Source organism: Dicentrarchus labrax, unplaced genomic scaffold (assembly GCF_905237075.1).
Source record: "Dicentrarchus labrax unplaced genomic scaffold, dlabrax2021, whole genome shotgun sequence".
Taxonomy (NCBI): Eukaryota; Metazoa; Chordata; class Actinopteri; family Moronidae; genus Dicentrarchus; species Dicentrarchus labrax.
In genome coordinates, this window is record NW_026136704.1 from 212,882 (window position 1) to 227,132 (window position 14,251).

The 14,251-nt window shown below is 55.4% G+C and overlaps 23 non-coding genes across 23 annotated transcripts; all 23 read left to right on the forward strand.

Annotated features, from left to right (window-relative positions):
- Positions 1–291: 291 nt before the first annotated feature.
- On the forward strand, positions 292–455 carry LOC127363223 (U1 spliceosomal RNA). The gene has a single exon (XR_007884715.1). It is a non-coding gene; the product is annotated as a U1 spliceosomal RNA (small nuclear RNA).
- Positions 456–910: 455 nt separating this feature from the next.
- LOC127363234 (U1 spliceosomal RNA) lies at positions 911–1,074 on the forward strand. The gene has a single exon (XR_007884726.1). It is a non-coding gene; the product is annotated as a U1 spliceosomal RNA (small nuclear RNA).
- Positions 1,075–1,529: 455 nt separating this feature from the next.
- LOC127363245 (U1 spliceosomal RNA) lies at positions 1,530–1,693 on the forward strand. Its single transcript, XR_007884737.1, has one exon. It is a non-coding gene; the product is annotated as a U1 spliceosomal RNA (small nuclear RNA).
- A 454-nt stretch (positions 1,694–2,147) lies between these two features.
- On the forward strand, positions 2,148–2,311 carry LOC127363215 (U1 spliceosomal RNA). The gene has a single exon (XR_007884707.1). It is a non-coding gene; the product is annotated as a U1 spliceosomal RNA (small nuclear RNA).
- A 453-nt stretch (positions 2,312–2,764) lies between these two features.
- Positions 2,765–2,928, forward strand: LOC127363256 (U1 spliceosomal RNA). The gene has a single exon (XR_007884747.1). It is a non-coding gene; the product is annotated as a U1 spliceosomal RNA (small nuclear RNA).
- A 453-nt stretch (positions 2,929–3,381) lies between these two features.
- LOC127363267 (U1 spliceosomal RNA) lies at positions 3,382–3,545 on the forward strand. The gene has a single exon (XR_007884758.1). It is a non-coding gene; the product is annotated as a U1 spliceosomal RNA (small nuclear RNA).
- A 454-nt stretch (positions 3,546–3,999) lies between these two features.
- Positions 4,000–4,164, forward strand: LOC127363229 (U1 spliceosomal RNA). The gene has a single exon (XR_007884721.1). It is a non-coding gene; the product is annotated as a U1 spliceosomal RNA (small nuclear RNA).
- A 453-nt stretch (positions 4,165–4,617) lies between these two features.
- On the forward strand, positions 4,618–4,781 carry LOC127363278 (U1 spliceosomal RNA). The gene has a single exon (XR_007884769.1). It is a non-coding gene; the product is annotated as a U1 spliceosomal RNA (small nuclear RNA).
- Positions 4,782–5,235: 454 nt separating this feature from the next.
- Positions 5,236–5,399, forward strand: LOC127363283 (U1 spliceosomal RNA). Its single transcript, XR_007884774.1, has one exon. It is a non-coding gene; the product is annotated as a U1 spliceosomal RNA (small nuclear RNA).
- A 453-nt stretch (positions 5,400–5,852) lies between these two features.
- On the forward strand, positions 5,853–6,016 carry LOC127363225 (U1 spliceosomal RNA). Its single transcript, XR_007884717.1, has one exon. It is a non-coding gene; the product is annotated as a U1 spliceosomal RNA (small nuclear RNA).
- Positions 6,017–6,366: 350 nt separating this feature from the next.
- Positions 6,367–6,530, forward strand: LOC127363285 (U1 spliceosomal RNA). Its single transcript, XR_007884776.1, has one exon. It is a non-coding gene; the product is annotated as a U1 spliceosomal RNA (small nuclear RNA).
- Positions 6,531–6,985: 455 nt separating this feature from the next.
- LOC127363286 (U1 spliceosomal RNA) lies at positions 6,986–7,149 on the forward strand. Its single transcript, XR_007884777.1, has one exon. It is a non-coding gene; the product is annotated as a U1 spliceosomal RNA (small nuclear RNA).
- A 454-nt stretch (positions 7,150–7,603) lies between these two features.
- On the forward strand, positions 7,604–7,767 carry LOC127363287 (U1 spliceosomal RNA). Its single transcript, XR_007884778.1, has one exon. It is a non-coding gene; the product is annotated as a U1 spliceosomal RNA (small nuclear RNA).
- Positions 7,768–8,221: 454 nt separating this feature from the next.
- Positions 8,222–8,385, forward strand: LOC127363288 (U1 spliceosomal RNA). Its single transcript, XR_007884779.1, has one exon. It is a non-coding gene; the product is annotated as a U1 spliceosomal RNA (small nuclear RNA).
- A 454-nt stretch (positions 8,386–8,839) lies between these two features.
- LOC127363289 (U1 spliceosomal RNA) lies at positions 8,840–9,003 on the forward strand. Its single transcript, XR_007884780.1, has one exon. It is a non-coding gene; the product is annotated as a U1 spliceosomal RNA (small nuclear RNA).
- A 456-nt stretch (positions 9,004–9,459) lies between these two features.
- Positions 9,460–9,623, forward strand: LOC127363216 (U1 spliceosomal RNA). The gene has a single exon (XR_007884708.1). It is a non-coding gene; the product is annotated as a U1 spliceosomal RNA (small nuclear RNA).
- A 453-nt stretch (positions 9,624–10,076) lies between these two features.
- On the forward strand, positions 10,077–10,240 carry LOC127363290 (U1 spliceosomal RNA). The gene has a single exon (XR_007884781.1). It is a non-coding gene; the product is annotated as a U1 spliceosomal RNA (small nuclear RNA).
- Positions 10,241–10,693: 453 nt separating this feature from the next.
- LOC127363291 (U1 spliceosomal RNA) lies at positions 10,694–10,857 on the forward strand. Its single transcript, XR_007884782.1, has one exon. It is a non-coding gene; the product is annotated as a U1 spliceosomal RNA (small nuclear RNA).
- Positions 10,858–11,311: 454 nt separating this feature from the next.
- Positions 11,312–11,475, forward strand: LOC127363292 (U1 spliceosomal RNA). Its single transcript, XR_007884783.1, has one exon. It is a non-coding gene; the product is annotated as a U1 spliceosomal RNA (small nuclear RNA).
- Positions 11,476–11,930: 455 nt separating this feature from the next.
- Positions 11,931–12,094, forward strand: LOC127363293 (U1 spliceosomal RNA). Its single transcript, XR_007884784.1, has one exon. It is a non-coding gene; the product is annotated as a U1 spliceosomal RNA (small nuclear RNA).
- A 455-nt stretch (positions 12,095–12,549) lies between these two features.
- Positions 12,550–12,713, forward strand: LOC127363294 (U1 spliceosomal RNA). Its single transcript, XR_007884785.1, has one exon. It is a non-coding gene; the product is annotated as a U1 spliceosomal RNA (small nuclear RNA).
- A 454-nt stretch (positions 12,714–13,167) lies between these two features.
- Positions 13,168–13,331, forward strand: LOC127363296 (U1 spliceosomal RNA). The gene has a single exon (XR_007884787.1). It is a non-coding gene; the product is annotated as a U1 spliceosomal RNA (small nuclear RNA).
- A 455-nt stretch (positions 13,332–13,786) lies between these two features.
- LOC127363297 (U1 spliceosomal RNA) lies at positions 13,787–13,950 on the forward strand. The gene has a single exon (XR_007884788.1). It is a non-coding gene; the product is annotated as a U1 spliceosomal RNA (small nuclear RNA).
- The last annotated feature ends 301 nt before the right edge of the window (positions 13,951–14,251 follow it).

A 14,251-nucleotide genomic window follows, 5' to 3' on the forward strand; every position in this document is an offset into this window, starting at 1 on the left:
TTTTAACATGGGGCTGAATGCATTGCCTGAACTCCTCTCTTCAATTGTCCTTCCCTCTGTGTAAGAACTGTGCTCCAGACATTCTTCCACTGCTAAGCACGCCTAGGTTGTAGGCTTTTGCGCAGTCGTGCGGCTGTGTCCAGTTCCTCCGAGACAGAGACAGCGGGCTTGCCGAGTGATGGAGGCGGGCTAATGCTTAAAGGCCCCTGACTGAGGGATTATGCGTGGAAGGCACCGTCCGCCGGGGGCTGTGTCTGGGAATGGGGACCCACTCTCTGACCCTTCCAACTCATACTTACCTGGCAGGGGAGATACCATGATCAAGAAGGTGGTTCACCCAGGGCGAGGCTCGGCCATTGCACTCCGGCTGTGCTGACCCCTGCGAATTCCCCAAATGTGGGAATCTCGACTGCATAATTTCTGGTAGTGGGGGACTGCGTTCGCGCTCTCCCCTGATCATTGTGTGGAAGAAAAAGACAAAACAGCCCTCGGCTGCCATGCGTTTCACCGTGGCTACTTGTGAGGCACCGTGGTTGTGGAAATGTTCGGTTCTTTGCTCACTTTGGCCCTTAGTCCAGAAGGTGGCAGTGTTGCCGCCATGGAAAAATTGGGCGTGGCTTTTAACATGGGGCTGAATGCATTGCCTGAACTCCTCTCTTCAATTGTCCTTCCCTCTGTGTAAGAACTGTGCTCCAGACATTCTTCCACTGCTAAGCACGCCTAGGTTGTAGGCTTTTGCGCAGTCGTGCGGCTGTGTCCAGTTCCTCCGAGACAGAGACAGCGGGCTTGCCGAGTGATGGAGGCGGGCTAATGCTTAAAGGCCCCTGACTGAGGGATTATGCGTGGAAGGCACCGTCCGCCGGGGGGCTGTGTCTGGGAATGGGGACCCACTCTCTGACCCTTCCAACTCATACTTACCTGGCAGGGGAGATACCATGATCAAGAAGGTGGTTCACCCAGGGCGAGGCTCGGCCATTGCACTCCGGCTGTGCTGACCCCTGCGAATTCCCCAAATGTGGGAATCTCGACTGCATAATTTCTGGTAGTGGGGGACTGCGTTCGCGCTCTCCCCTGATCATTGTGTGGAAGAAAAAGACAAAACAGCCCTCGGCTGCCATGCGTTTCACCGTGGCTACTTGTGAGGCACCGTGGTTGTGGAAATGTTCGGTTCTTTGCTCACTTTGGCCCTTAGTCCAGAAGGTGGCAGTGTTGCCGCCATGGAAAAATTGGGCGTGGCTTTTAACATGGGGCTGAATGCATTGCCTGAACTCCTCTCTTCAATTGTCCTTCCCTCTGTGTAAGAACTGTGCTCCAGACATTCTTCCACTGCTAAGCACGCCTAGGTTGTAGGCTTTTGCGCAGTCGTGCGGCTGTGTCCAGTTCCTCCGAGACAGAGACAGCGGGCTTGCCGAGTGATGGAGGCGGGCTAATGCTTAAAGGCCCCTGACTGAGGGATTATGCGTGGAAGGCACCGTCCGCCGGGGGGCTGTGTCTGGGAATGGGGACCCACTCTCTGACCCTTCCAACTCATACTTACCTGGCAGGGGAGATACCATGATCAAGAAGGTGGTTCACCCAGGGCGAGGCTCGGCCATTGCACTCCGGCTGTGCTGACCCCTGCGAATTCCCCAAATGTGGGAATCTCGACTGCATAATTTCTGGTAGTGGGGGACTGCGTTCGCGCTCTCCCCTGATCATTGTGTGGAAGAAAAAGACAAAACAGCCCTCGGCTGCCATGCGTTCACCGTGGCTACTTGTGAGGCACCGTGGTTGTGGAAATGTTCGGTTCTTTGCTCACTTTGGCCCTTAGTCCAGAAGGTGGCAGTGTTGCCGCCATGGAAAAATTGGGCGTGGCTTTTAACATGGGGCTGAATGCATTGCCTGAACTCCTCTCTTCAATTGTCCTTCCCTCTGTGTAAGAACTGTGCTCCAGACATTCTTCCACTGCTAAGCACGCCTAGGTTGTAGGCTTTTGCGCAGTCGTGCGGCTGTGTCCAGTTCCTCCGAGACAGAGACAGCGGGCTTGCCGAGTGATGGAGGCGGGCTAATGCTTAAAGGCCCCTGACTGAGGGATTATGCGTGGAAGGCACCGTCCGCCGGGGGGCTGTGTCTGGGAATGGGGACCCACTCTCTGACCCTTCCAACTCATACTTACCTGGCAGGGGAGATACCATGATCAAGAAGGTGGTTCACCCAGGGCGAGGCTCGGCCATTGCACTCCGGCTGTGCTGACCCCTGCGAATTCCCCAAATGTGGGAATCTCGACTGCATAATTTCTGGTAGTGGGGGACTGCGTTCGCGCTCTCCCTGATCATTGTGTGGAAGAAAAGACAAAACAGCCCTCGGCTGCCATGCGTTTCACCGTGGCTACTTGTGAGGCACCGTGGTTGTGGAAATGTTCGGTTCTTTGCTCACTTTGGCCCTTAGTCCAGAAGGTGGCAGTGTTGCCGCCATGGAAAAATTGGGCGTGGCTTTTAACATGGGGCTGAATGCATTGCCTGAACTCCTCTCTTCAATTGTCCTTCCCTCTGTGTAAGAACTGTGCTCCAGACATTCTTCCACTGCTAAGCACGCCTAGGTTGTAGGCTTTTGCGCAGTCGTGCGGCTGTGTCCAGTTCCTCCGAGACAGAGACAGCGGGCTTGCCGAGTGATGGAGGCGGGCTAATGCTTAAAGGCCCCTGACTGAGGGATTATGCGTGGAAGGCACCGTCCGCCGGGGGGCTGTGTCTGGGAATGGGGACCCACTCTCTGACCCTTCCAACTCATACTTACCTGGCAGGGGAGATACCATGATCAAGAAGGTGGTTCACCCAGGGCGAGGCTCGGCCATTGCACTCCGGCTGTGCTGACCCCTGCGAATTCCCCAAATGTGGGAATCTCGACTGCATAATTTCTGGTAGTGGGGGACTGCGTTCGCGCTCTCCCCTGATCATTGTGTGGAAGAAAAGACAAAACAGCCCTCGGCTGCCATGCGTTCACCGTGGCTACTTGTGAGGCACCGTGGTTGTGGAAATGTTCGGTTCTTTGCTCACTTTGGCCCTTAGTCCAGAAGGTGGCAGTGTTGCCGCCATGGAAAAATTGGGCGTGGCTTTTAACATGGGGCTGAATGCATTGCCTGAACTCCTCTCTTCAATTGTCCTTCCCTCTGTGTAAGAACTGTGCTCCAGACATTCTTCCACTGCTAAGCACGCCTAGGTTGTAGGCTTTTGCGCAGTCGTGCGGCTGTGTCCAGTTCCTCCGAGACAGAGACAGCGGGCTTGCCGAGTGATGGAGGCGGGCTAATGCTTAAAGGCCCCTGACTGAGGGATTATGCGTGGAAGGCACCGTCCGCCGGGGGGCTGTGTCTGGGAATGGGGACCCACTCTCTGACCCTTCCAACTCATACTTACCTGGCAGGGGAGATACCATGATCAAGAAGGTGGTTCACCCAGGGCGAGGCTCGGCCATTGCACTCCGGCTGTGCTGACCCCTGCGAATTCCCCAAATGTGGGAATCTCGACTGCATAATTTCTGGTAGTGGGGGACTGCGTTCGCGCTCTCCCCTGATCATTGTGTGGAAGAAAAAGACAAAACAGCCCTCGGCTGCCATGCGTTTCACCGTGGCTACTTGTGAGGCACCGTGGTTGTGGAAATGTTCGGTTCTTTGCTCACTTTGGCCCTTAGTCCAGAAGGTGGCAGTGTTGCCGCCATGGAAAAATTGGGCGTGGCTTTTAACATGGGGCTGAATGCATTGCCTGAACTCCTCTCTTCAATTGTCCTTCCCTCTGTGTAAGAACTGTGCTCCAGACATTCTTCCACTGCTAAGCACGCCTAGGTTGTAGGCTTTTGCGCAGTCGTGCGGCTGTGTCCAGTTCCTCCGAGACAGAGACAGCGGGCTTGCCGAGTGATGGAGGCGGGCTAATGCTTAAAGGCCCCTGACTGAGGGATTATGCGTGGAAGGCACCGTCCGCCGGGGGCTGTGTCTGGGAATGGGGACCCACTCTCTGACCCTTCCAACTCATACTTACCTGGCAGGGGAGATACCATGATCAAGAAGGTGGTTCACCCAGGGCGAGGCTCGGCCATTGCACTCCGGCTGTGCTGACCCCCTGCGAATTCCCCAAATGTGGGAATCTCGACTGCATAATTTCTGGTAGTGGGGGACTGCGTTCGCGCTCTCCCCTGATCATTGTGTGGAAGAAAAGACAAAACAGCCCTCGGCTGCCATGCGTTTCACCGTGGCTACTTGTGAGGCACCGTGGTTGTGGAAATGTTCGGTTCTTTGCTCACTTTGGCCCTTAGTCCAGAAGGTGGCAGTGTTGCCGCCATGGAAAAATTGGGCGTGGCTTTTAACATGGGGCTGAATGCATTGCCTGAACTCCTCTCTTCAATTGTCCTTCCCTCTGTGTAAGAACTGTGCTCCAGACATTCTTCCACTGCTAAGCACGCCTAGGTTGTAGGCTTTTGCGCAGTCGTGCGGCTGTGTCCAGTTCCTCCGAGACAGAGACAGCGGGCTTGCCGAGTGATGGAGGCGGGCTAATGCTTAAAGGCCCCTGACTGAGGGATTATGCGTGGAAGGCACCGTCCGCCGGGGGCTGTGTCTGGGAATGGGGACCCACTCTCTGACCCTTCCAACTCATACTTACCTGGCAGGGGAGATACCATGATCAAGAAGGTGGTTCACCCAGGGCGAGGCTCGGCCATTGCACTCCGGCTGTGCTGACCCCTGCGAATTCCCCAAATGTGGGAATCTCGACTGCATAATTTCTGGTAGTGGGGGACTGCGTTCGCGCTCTCCCCTGATCATTGTGTGGAAGAAAAAGACAAAACAGCCCTCGGCTGCCATGCGTTTCACCGTGGCTACTTGTGAGGCACCGTGGTTGTGGAAATGTTCGGTTCTTTGCTCACTTTGGCCCTTAGTCCAGAAGGTGGCAGTGTTGCCGCCATGGAAAAATTGGGCGTGGCTTTTAACATGGGGCTGAATGCATTGCCTGAACTCCTCTCTTCAATTGTCCTTCCCTCTGTGTAAGAACTGTGCTCCAGACATTCTTCCACTGCTAAGCACGCCTAGGTTGTAGGCTTTTGCGCAGTCGTGCGGCTGTGTCCAGTTCCTCCGAGACAGAGACAGCGGGCTTGCCGAGTGATGGAGGCGGGCTAATGCTTAAAGGCCCCTGACTGAGGGATTATGCGTGGAAGGCACCGTCCGCCGGGGGCTGTGTCTGGGAATGGGGACCCACTCTCTGACCCTTCCAACTCATACTTACCTGGCAGGGGAGATACCATGATCAAGAAGGTGGTTCACCCAGGGCGAGGCTCGGCCATTGCACTCCGGCTGTGCTGACCCCTGCGAATTCCCCAAATGTGGGAATCTCGACTGCATAATTTCTGGTAGTGGGGGACTGCGTTCGCGCTCTCCCCTGATCATTGTGTGGAAGAAAAGACAAAACAGCCCTCGGCTGCCATGCGTTCACCGTGGCTACTTGTGAGGCACCGTGGTTGTGGAAATGTTCGGTTCTTTGCTCACTTTGGCCCTTAGTCCAGAAGGTGGCAGTGTTGCCGCCATGGAAAAATTGGGCGTGGCTTTTAACATGGGGCTGAATGCATTGCCTGAACTCCTCTCTTCAATTGTCCTTCCCTCTGTGTAAGAACTGTGCTCCAGACATTCTTCCACTGCTAAGCACGCCTAGGTTGTAGGCTTTTGCGCAGTCGTGCGGCTGTGTCCAGTTCCTCCGAGACAGAGACAGCGGGCTTGCCGAGTGATGGAGGCGGGCTAATGCTTAAAGGCCCCTGACTGAGGGATTATGCGTGGAAGGCACCGTCCGCCGGGGGGCTGTGTCTGGGAATGGGGACCCACTCTCTGACCCTTCCAACTCATACTTACCTGGCAGGGGAGATACCATGATCAAGAAGGTGGTTCACCCAGGGCGAGGCTCGGCCATTGCACTCCGGCTGTGCTGACCCCTGCGAATTCCCCAAATGTGGGAATCTCGACTGCATAATTTCTGGTAGTGAGGGACTGCGTTCGCGCTCTCCCCTGATCATTGTGTGGAAGAAAAAGACAAAACAGCCCTCGGCATGGAAAAATTGGCCGTGGCTTTTAACATGGGGCTGAATGCATTGCCTGAACTCCTCTCTTCAATTGTCCTTCCCTCTGTGTAAGAACTGTGCTCCAGACATTCTTCCACTGCTAAGCACGCCTAGGTTGTAGGCTTTTGCGCAGTCGTGCGGCTGTGTCCAGTTCCTCCGAGACAGAGACAGCGGGCTTGCCGAGTGATGGAGGCGGGCTAATGCTTAAAGGCCCCTGACTGAGGGATTATGCGTGGAAGGCACCGTCCGCCGGGGGGCTGTGTCTGGGAATGGGGACCCACTCTCTGACCCTTCCAACTCATACTTACCTGGCAGGGGAGATACCATGATCAAGAAGGTGGTTCACCCAGGGCGAGGCTCGGCCATTGCACTCCGGCTGTGCTGACCCCTGCGAATTCCCCAAATGTGGGAATCTCGACTGCATAATTTCTGGTAGTGGGGGACTGCGTTCGCGCTCTCCCCTGATCATTGTGTGGAAGAAAAAGACAAAACAGCCCTCGGCTGCCATGCGTTTCACCGTGGCTACTTGTGAGGCACCGTGGTTGTGGAAATGTTCGGTTCTTTGCTCACTTTGGCCCTTAGTCCAGAAGGTGGCAGTGTTGCCGCCATGGAAAAATTGGGCGTGGCTTTTAACATGGGGCTGAATGCATTGCCTGAACTCCTCTCTTCAATTGTCCTTCCCTCTGTGTAAGAACTGTGCTCCAGACATTCTTCCACTGCTAAGCACGCCTAGGTTGTAGGCTTTTGCGCAGTCGTGCGGCTGTGTCCAGTTCCTCCGAGACAGAGACAGCGGGCTTGCCGAGTGATGGAGGCGGGCTAATGCTTAAAGGCCCCTGACTGAGGGATTATGCGTGGAAGGCACCGTCCGCCGGGGGGCTGTGTCTGGGAATGGGGACCCACTCTCTGACCCTTCCAACTCATACTTACCTGGCAGGGGAGATACCATGATCAAGAAGGTGGTTCACCCAGGGCGAGGCTCGGCCATTGCACTCCGGCTGTGCTGACCCCTGCGAATTCCCCAAATGTGGGAATCTCGACTGCATAATTTCTGGTAGTGGGGGACTGCGTTCGCGCTCTCCCCTGATCATTGTGTGGAAGAAAAAGACAAAACAGCCCTCGGCTGCCATGCGTTTCACCGTGGCTACTTGTGAGGCACCGTGGTTGTGGAAATGTTCGGTTCTTTGCTCACTTTGGCCCTTAGTCCAGAAGGTGGCAGTGTTGCCGCCATGGAAAAATTGGGCGTGGCTTTTAACATGGGGCTGAATGCATTGCCTGAACTCCTCTCTTCAATTGTCCTTCCCTCTGTGTAAGAACTGTGCTCCAGACATTCTTCCACTGCTAAGCACGCCTAGGTTGTAGGCTTTTGCGCAGTCGTGCGGCTGTGTCCAGTTCCTCCGAGACAGAGACAGCGGGCTTGCCGAGTGATGGAGGCGGGCTAATGCTTAAAGGCCCCTGACTGAGGGATTATGCGTGGAAGGCACCGTCCGCCGGGGGCTGTGTCTGGGAATGGGGACCCACTCTCTGACCCTTCCAACTCATACTTACCTGGCAGGGGAGATACCATGATCAAGAAGGTGGTTCACCCAGGGCGAGGCTCGGCCATTGCACTCCGGCTGTGCTGACCCCTGCGAATTCCCCAAATGTGGGAATCTCGACTGCATAATTTCTGGTAGTGGGGGACTGCGTTCGCGCTCTCCCCTGATCATTGTGTGGAAGAAAAGACAAAACAGCCCTCGGCTGCCATGCGTTTCACCGTGGCTACTTGTGAGGCACCGTGGTTGTGGAAATGTTCGGTTCTTTGCTCACTTTGGCCCTTAGTCCAGAAGGTGGCAGTGTTGCCGCCATGGAAAAATTGGGCGTGGCTTTTAACATGGGGCTGAATGCATTGCCTGAACTCCTCTCTTCAATTGTCCTTCCCTCTGTGTAAGAACTGTGCTCCAGACATTCTTCCACTGCTAAGCACGCCTAGGTTGTAGGCTTTTGCGCAGTCGTGCGGCTGTGTCCAGTTCCTCCGAGACAGAGACAGCGGGCTTGCCGAGTGATGGAGGCGGGCTAATGCTTAAAGGCCCCTGACTGAGGGATTATGCGTGGAAGGCACCGTCCGCCGGGGGGCTGTGTCTGGGAATGGGGACCCACTCTCTGACCCTTCCAACTCATACTTACCTGGCAGGGGAGATACCATGATCAAGAAGGTGGTTCACCCAGGGCGAGGCTCGGCCATTGCACTCCGGCTGTGCTGACCCCTGCGAATTCCCCAAATGTGGGAATCTCGACTGCATAATTTCTGGTAGTGGGGGACTGCGTTCGCGCTCTCCCCTGATCATTGTGTGGAAGAAAAGACAAAACAGCCCTCGGCTGCCATGCGTTTCACCGTGGCTACTTGTGAGGCACCGTGGTTGTGGAAATGTTCGGTTCTTTGCTCACTTTGGCCCTTAGTCCAGAAGGTGGCAGTGTTGCCGCCATGGAAAAATTGGGCGTGGCTTTTAACATGGGGCTGAATGCATTGCCTGAACTCCTCTCTTCAATTGTCCTTCCCTCTGTGTAAGAACTGTGCTCCAGACATTCTTCCACTGCTAAGCACGCCTAGGTTGTAGGCTTTTGCGCAGTCGTGCGGCTGTGTCCAGTTCCTCCGAGACAGAGACAGCGGGCTTGCCGAGTGATGGAGGCGGGCTAATGCTTAAAGGCCCCTGACTGAGGGATTATGCGTGGAAGGCACCGTCCGCCGGGGGGCTGTGTCTGGGAATGGGGACCCACTCTCTGACCCTTCCAACTCATACTTACCTGGCAGGGGAGATACCATGATCAAGAAGGTGGTTCACCCAGGGCGAGGCTCGGCCATTGCACTCCGGCTGTGCTGACCCCTGCGAATTCCCCAAATGTGGGAATCTCGACTGCATAATTTCTGGTAGTGGGGGACTGCGTTCGCGCTCTCCCCTGATCATTGTGTGGAAGAAAAAGACAAAACAGCCCTCGGCTGCCATGCGTTTCACCGTGGCTACTTGTGAGGCACCGTGGTTGTGGAAATGTTCGGTTCTTTGCTCACTTTGGCCCTTAGTCCAGAAGGTGGCAGTGTTGCCGCCATGGAAAAATTGGGCGTGGCTTTTAACATGGGGCTGAATGCATTGCCTGAACTCCTCTCTTCAATTGTCCTTCCCTCTGTGTAAGAACTGTGCTCCAGACATTCTTCCACTGCTAAGCACGCCTAGGTTGTAGGCTTTTGCGCAGTCGTGCGGCTGTGTCCAGTTCCTCCCGAGACAGAGACAGCGGGCTTGCCGAGTGATGGAGGCGGGCTAATGCTTAAAGGCCCCTGACTGAGGGATTATGCGTGGAAGGCACCGTCCGCCGGGGGGCTGTGTCTGGGAATGGGGACCCACTCTCTGACCCTTCCAACTCATACTTACCTGGCAGGGGAGATACCATGATCAAGAAGGTGGTTCACCCAGGGCGAGGCTCGGCCATTGCACTCCGGCTGTGCTGACCCCTGCGAATTCCCCAAATGTGGGAATCTCGACTGCATAATTTCTGGTAGTGGGGGACTGCGTTCGCGCTCTCCCTGATCATTGTGTGGAAGAAAAGACAAAACAGCCCTCGGCTGCCATGCGTTTCACCGTGGCTACTTGTGAGGCACCGTGGTTGTGGAAATGTTCGGTTCTTTGCTCACTTTGGCCCTTAGTCCAGAAGGTGGCAGTGTTGCCGCCATGGAAAAATTGGGCGTGGCTTTTAACATGGGGCTGAATGCATTGCCTGAACTCCTCTCTTCAATTGTCCTTCCCTCTGTGTAAGAACTGTGCTCCAGACATTCTTCCACTGCTAAGCACGCCTAGGTTGTAGGCTTTTGCGCAGTCGTGCGGCTGTGTCCAGTTCCTCCGAGACAGAGACAGCGGGCTTGCCGAGTGATGGAGGCGGGCTAATGCTTAAAGGCCCCTGACTGAGGGATTATGCGTGGAAGGCACCGTCCGCCGGGGGGCTGTGTCTGGGAATGGGGACCCACTCTCTGACCCTTCCAACTCATACTTACCTGGCAGGGGAGATACCATGATCAAGAAGGTGGTTCACCCAGGGCGAGGCTCGGCCATTGCACTCCGGCTGTGCTGACCCCTGCGAATTCCCCAAATGTGGGAATCTCGACTGCATAATTTCTGGTAGTGGGGGACTGCGTTCGCGCTCTCCCCTGATCATTGTGTGGAAGAAAAGACAAAACAGCCCTCGGCTGCCATGCGTTTCACCGTGGCTACTTGTGAGGCACCGTGGTTGTGGAAATGTTCGGTTCTTTGCTCACTTTGGCCCTTAGTCCAGAAGGTGGCAGTGTTGCCGCCATGGAAAAATTGGGCGTGGCTTTTAACATGGGGCTGAATGCATTGCCTGAACTCCTCTCTTCAATTGTCCTTCCCTCTGTGTAAGAACTGTGCTCCAGACATTCTTCCACTGCTAAGCACGCCTAGGTTGTAGGCTTTTGCGCAGTCGTGCGGCTGTGTCCAGTTCCTCCGAGACAGAGACAGCGGGCTTGCCGAGTGATGGAGGCGGGCTAATGCTTAAAGGCCCCTGACTGAGGGATTATGCGTGGAAGGCACCGTCCGCCGGGGGCTGTGTCTGGGAATGGGGACCCACTCTCTGACCCTTCCAACTCATACTTACCTGGCAGGGGAGATACCATGATCAAGAAGGTGGTTCACCCAGGGCGAGGCTCGGCCATTGCACTCCGGCTGTGCTGACCCCTGCGAATTCCCCAAATGTGGGAATCTCGACTGCATAATTTCTGGTAGTGGGGGACTGCGTTCGCGCTCTCCCCTGATCATTGTGTGGAAGAAAAGACAAAACAGCCCTCGGCTGCCATGCGTTTCACCGTGGCTACTTGTGAGGCACCGTGGTTGTGGAAATGTTCGGTTCTTTGCTCACTTTGGCCCTTAGTCCAGAAGGTGGCAGTGTTGCCGCCATGGAAAAATTGGGCGTGGCTTTTAACATGGGGCTGAATGCATTGCCTGAACTCCTCTCTTCAATTGTCCTTCCCTCTGTGTAAGAACTGTGCTCCAGACATTCTTCCACTGCTAAGCACGCCTAGGTTGTAGGCTTTTGCGCAGTCGTGCGGCTGTGTCCAGTTCCTCCGAGACAGAGACAGCGGGCTTGCCGAGTGATGGAGGCGGGCTAATGCTTAAAGGCCCCTGACTGAGGGATTATGCGTGGAAGGCACCGTCCGCCGGGGGGCTGTGTCTGGGAATGGGGACCCACTCTCTGACCCTTCCAACTCATACTTACCTGGCAGGGGAGATACCATGATCAAGAAGGTGGTTCACCCAGGGCGAGGCTCGGCCATTGCACTCCGGCTGTGCTGACCCCTGCGAATTCCCCAAATGTGGGAATCTCGACTGCATAATTTCTGGTAGTGGGGGACTGCGTTCGCGCTCTCCCCTGATCATTGTGTGGAAGAAAAAGACAAAACAGCCCTCGGCTGCCATGCGTTTCACCGTGGCTACTTGTGAGGCACCGTGGTTGTGGAAATGTTCGGTTCTTTGCTCACTTTGGCCCTTAGTCCAGAAGGTGGCAGTGTTGCCGCCATGGAAAAATTGGGCGTGGCTTTTAACATGGGGCTGAATGCATTGCCTGAACTCCTCTCTTCAATTGTCCTTCCCTCTGTGTAAGAACTGTGCTCCAGACATTCTTCCACTGCTAAGCACGCCTAGGTTGTAGGCTTTTGCGCAGTCGTGCGGCTGTGTCCAGTTCCTCCGAGACAGAGACAGCGGGCTTGCCGAGTGATGGAGGCGGGCTAATGCTTAAAGGCCCCTGACTGAGGGATTATGCGTGGAAGGCACCGTCCGCCGGGGGGCTGTGTCTGGGAATGGGGACCCACTCTCTGACCCTTCCAACTCATACTTACCTGGCAGGGGAGATACCATGATCAAGAAGGTGGTTCACCCAGGGCGAGGCTCGGCCATTGCACTCCGGCTGTGCTGACCCCTGCGAATTCCCCAAATGTGGGAATCTCGACTGCATAATTTCTGGTAGTGGGGGACTGCGTTCGCGCTCTCCCCTGATCATTGTGTGGAAGAAAAAGACAAAACAGCCCTCGGCTGCCATGCGTTTCACCGTGGCTACTTGTGAGGCACCGTGGTTGTGGAAATGTTCGGTTCTTTGCTCACTTTGGCCCTTAGTCCAGAAGGTGGCAGTGTTGCCGCCATGGAAAAATTGGGCGTGGCTTTTAACATGGGGCTGAATGCATTGCCTGAACTCCTCTCTTCAATTGTCCTTCCCTCTGTGTAAGAACTGTGCTCCAGACATTCTTCCACTGCTAAGCACGCCTAGGTTGTAGGCTTTTGCGCAGTCGTGCGGCTGTGTCCAGTTCCTCCGAGACAGAGACAGCGGGCTTGCCGAGTGATGGAGGCGGGCTAATGCTTAAAGGCCCCTGACTGAGGGATTATGCGTGGAAGGCACCGTCCGCCGGGGGGCTGTGTCTGGGAATGGGGACCCACTCTCTGACCCTTCCAACTCATACTTACCTGGCAGGGGAGATACCATGATCAAGAAGGTGGTTCACCCAGGGCGAGGCTCGGCCATTGCACTCCGGCTGTGCTGACCCCTGCGAATTCCCCAAATGTGGGAATCTCGACTGCATAATTTCTGGTAGTGGGGGACTGCGTTCGCGCTCTCCCCTGATCATTGTGTGGAAGAAAAGACAAAACAGCCCTCGGCTGCCATGCGTTTCACCGTGGCTACTTGTGAGGCACCGTGGTTGTGGAAATGTTCGGTTCTTTGCTCACTTTGGCCCTTAGTCCAGAAGGTGGCAGTGTTGCCGCCATGGAAAAATTGGGCGTGGCTTTTAACATGGGGCTGAATGCATTGCCTGAACTCCTCTCTTCAATTGTCCTTCCCTCTGTGTAAGAACTGTGCTCCAGACATTCTTCCACTGCTAAGCACGCCTAGGTTGTAGGCTTTTGCGCAGTCGTGCGGCTGTGTCCAGTTCCTCCGAGACAGAGACAGCGGGCTTGCCGAGTGATGGAGGCGGGCTAATGCTTAAAGGCCCCTGACTGAGGGATTATGCGTGGAAGGCACCGTCCGCCGGGGGGCTGTGTCTGGGAATGGGGACCCACTCTCTGACCCTTCCAACTCATACTTACCTGGCAGGGGAGATACCATGATCAAGAAGGTGGTTCACCCAGGGCGAGGCTCGGCCATTGCACTCCGGCTGTGCTGACCCCTGCGAATTCCCCAAATGTGGGAATCTCGACTGCATAATTTCTGGTAGTGGGGGACTGCGTTCGCGCTCTCCCCTGATCATTGTGTGGAAGAAAAAGACAAAACAGCCCTCGGCTGCCATGCGTTTCACCGTGGCTACTTGTGAGGCACCGTGGTTGTGGAAATGTTCGGTTCTTTGCTCACTTTGGCCCTTAGTCCAGAAGGTGGCAGTGTTGCCGCCATGGAAAAATTGGGCGTGGCTTTTAACATGGGGCTGAATGCATTGCCTGAACTCCTCTCTTCAATTGTCCTTCCCTCTGTGTAAGAACTGTGCTCCAGACATTCTTCCACTGCTAAGCACGCCTAGGTTGTAGGCTTTTGCGCAGTCGTGCGGCTGTGTCCAGTTCCTCCGAGACAGAGACAGCGGGCTTGCCGAGTGATGGAGGCGGGCTAATGCTTAAAGGCCCCTGACTGAGGGATTATGCGTGGAAGGCACCGTCCGCCGGGGGGCTGTGTCTGGGAATGGGGACCCACTCTCTGACCCTTCCAACTCATACTTACCTGGCAGGGGAGATACCATGATCAAGAAGGTGGTTCACCCAGGGCGAGGCTCGGCCATTGCACTCCGGCTGTGCTGACCCCTGCGAATTCCCCAAATGTGGGAATCTCGACTGCATAATTTCTGGTAGTGGGGGACTGCGTTCGCGCTCTCCCCTGATCATTGTGTGGAAGAAAAAGACAAAACAGCCCTCGGCTGCCATGCGTTTCACCGTGGCTACTTGTGAGGCACCGTGGTTGTGGAAATGTTCGGTTCTTTGCTCACTTTGGCCCTTAGTCCAGAAGGTGGCAGTGTTGCCGCCATGGAAAAATTGGGCGTGGCTTTTAACATGGGGCTGAATGCATTGCCTGAACTCCTCTCTTCAATTGTCCTTCCCTCTGTGTAAGAACTGTGCTCCAGACATTCTTCCACTGCTAAGCACGCCTAGGTTGTAGGCTTTTGCGCAGTCGTGCGGCTGTG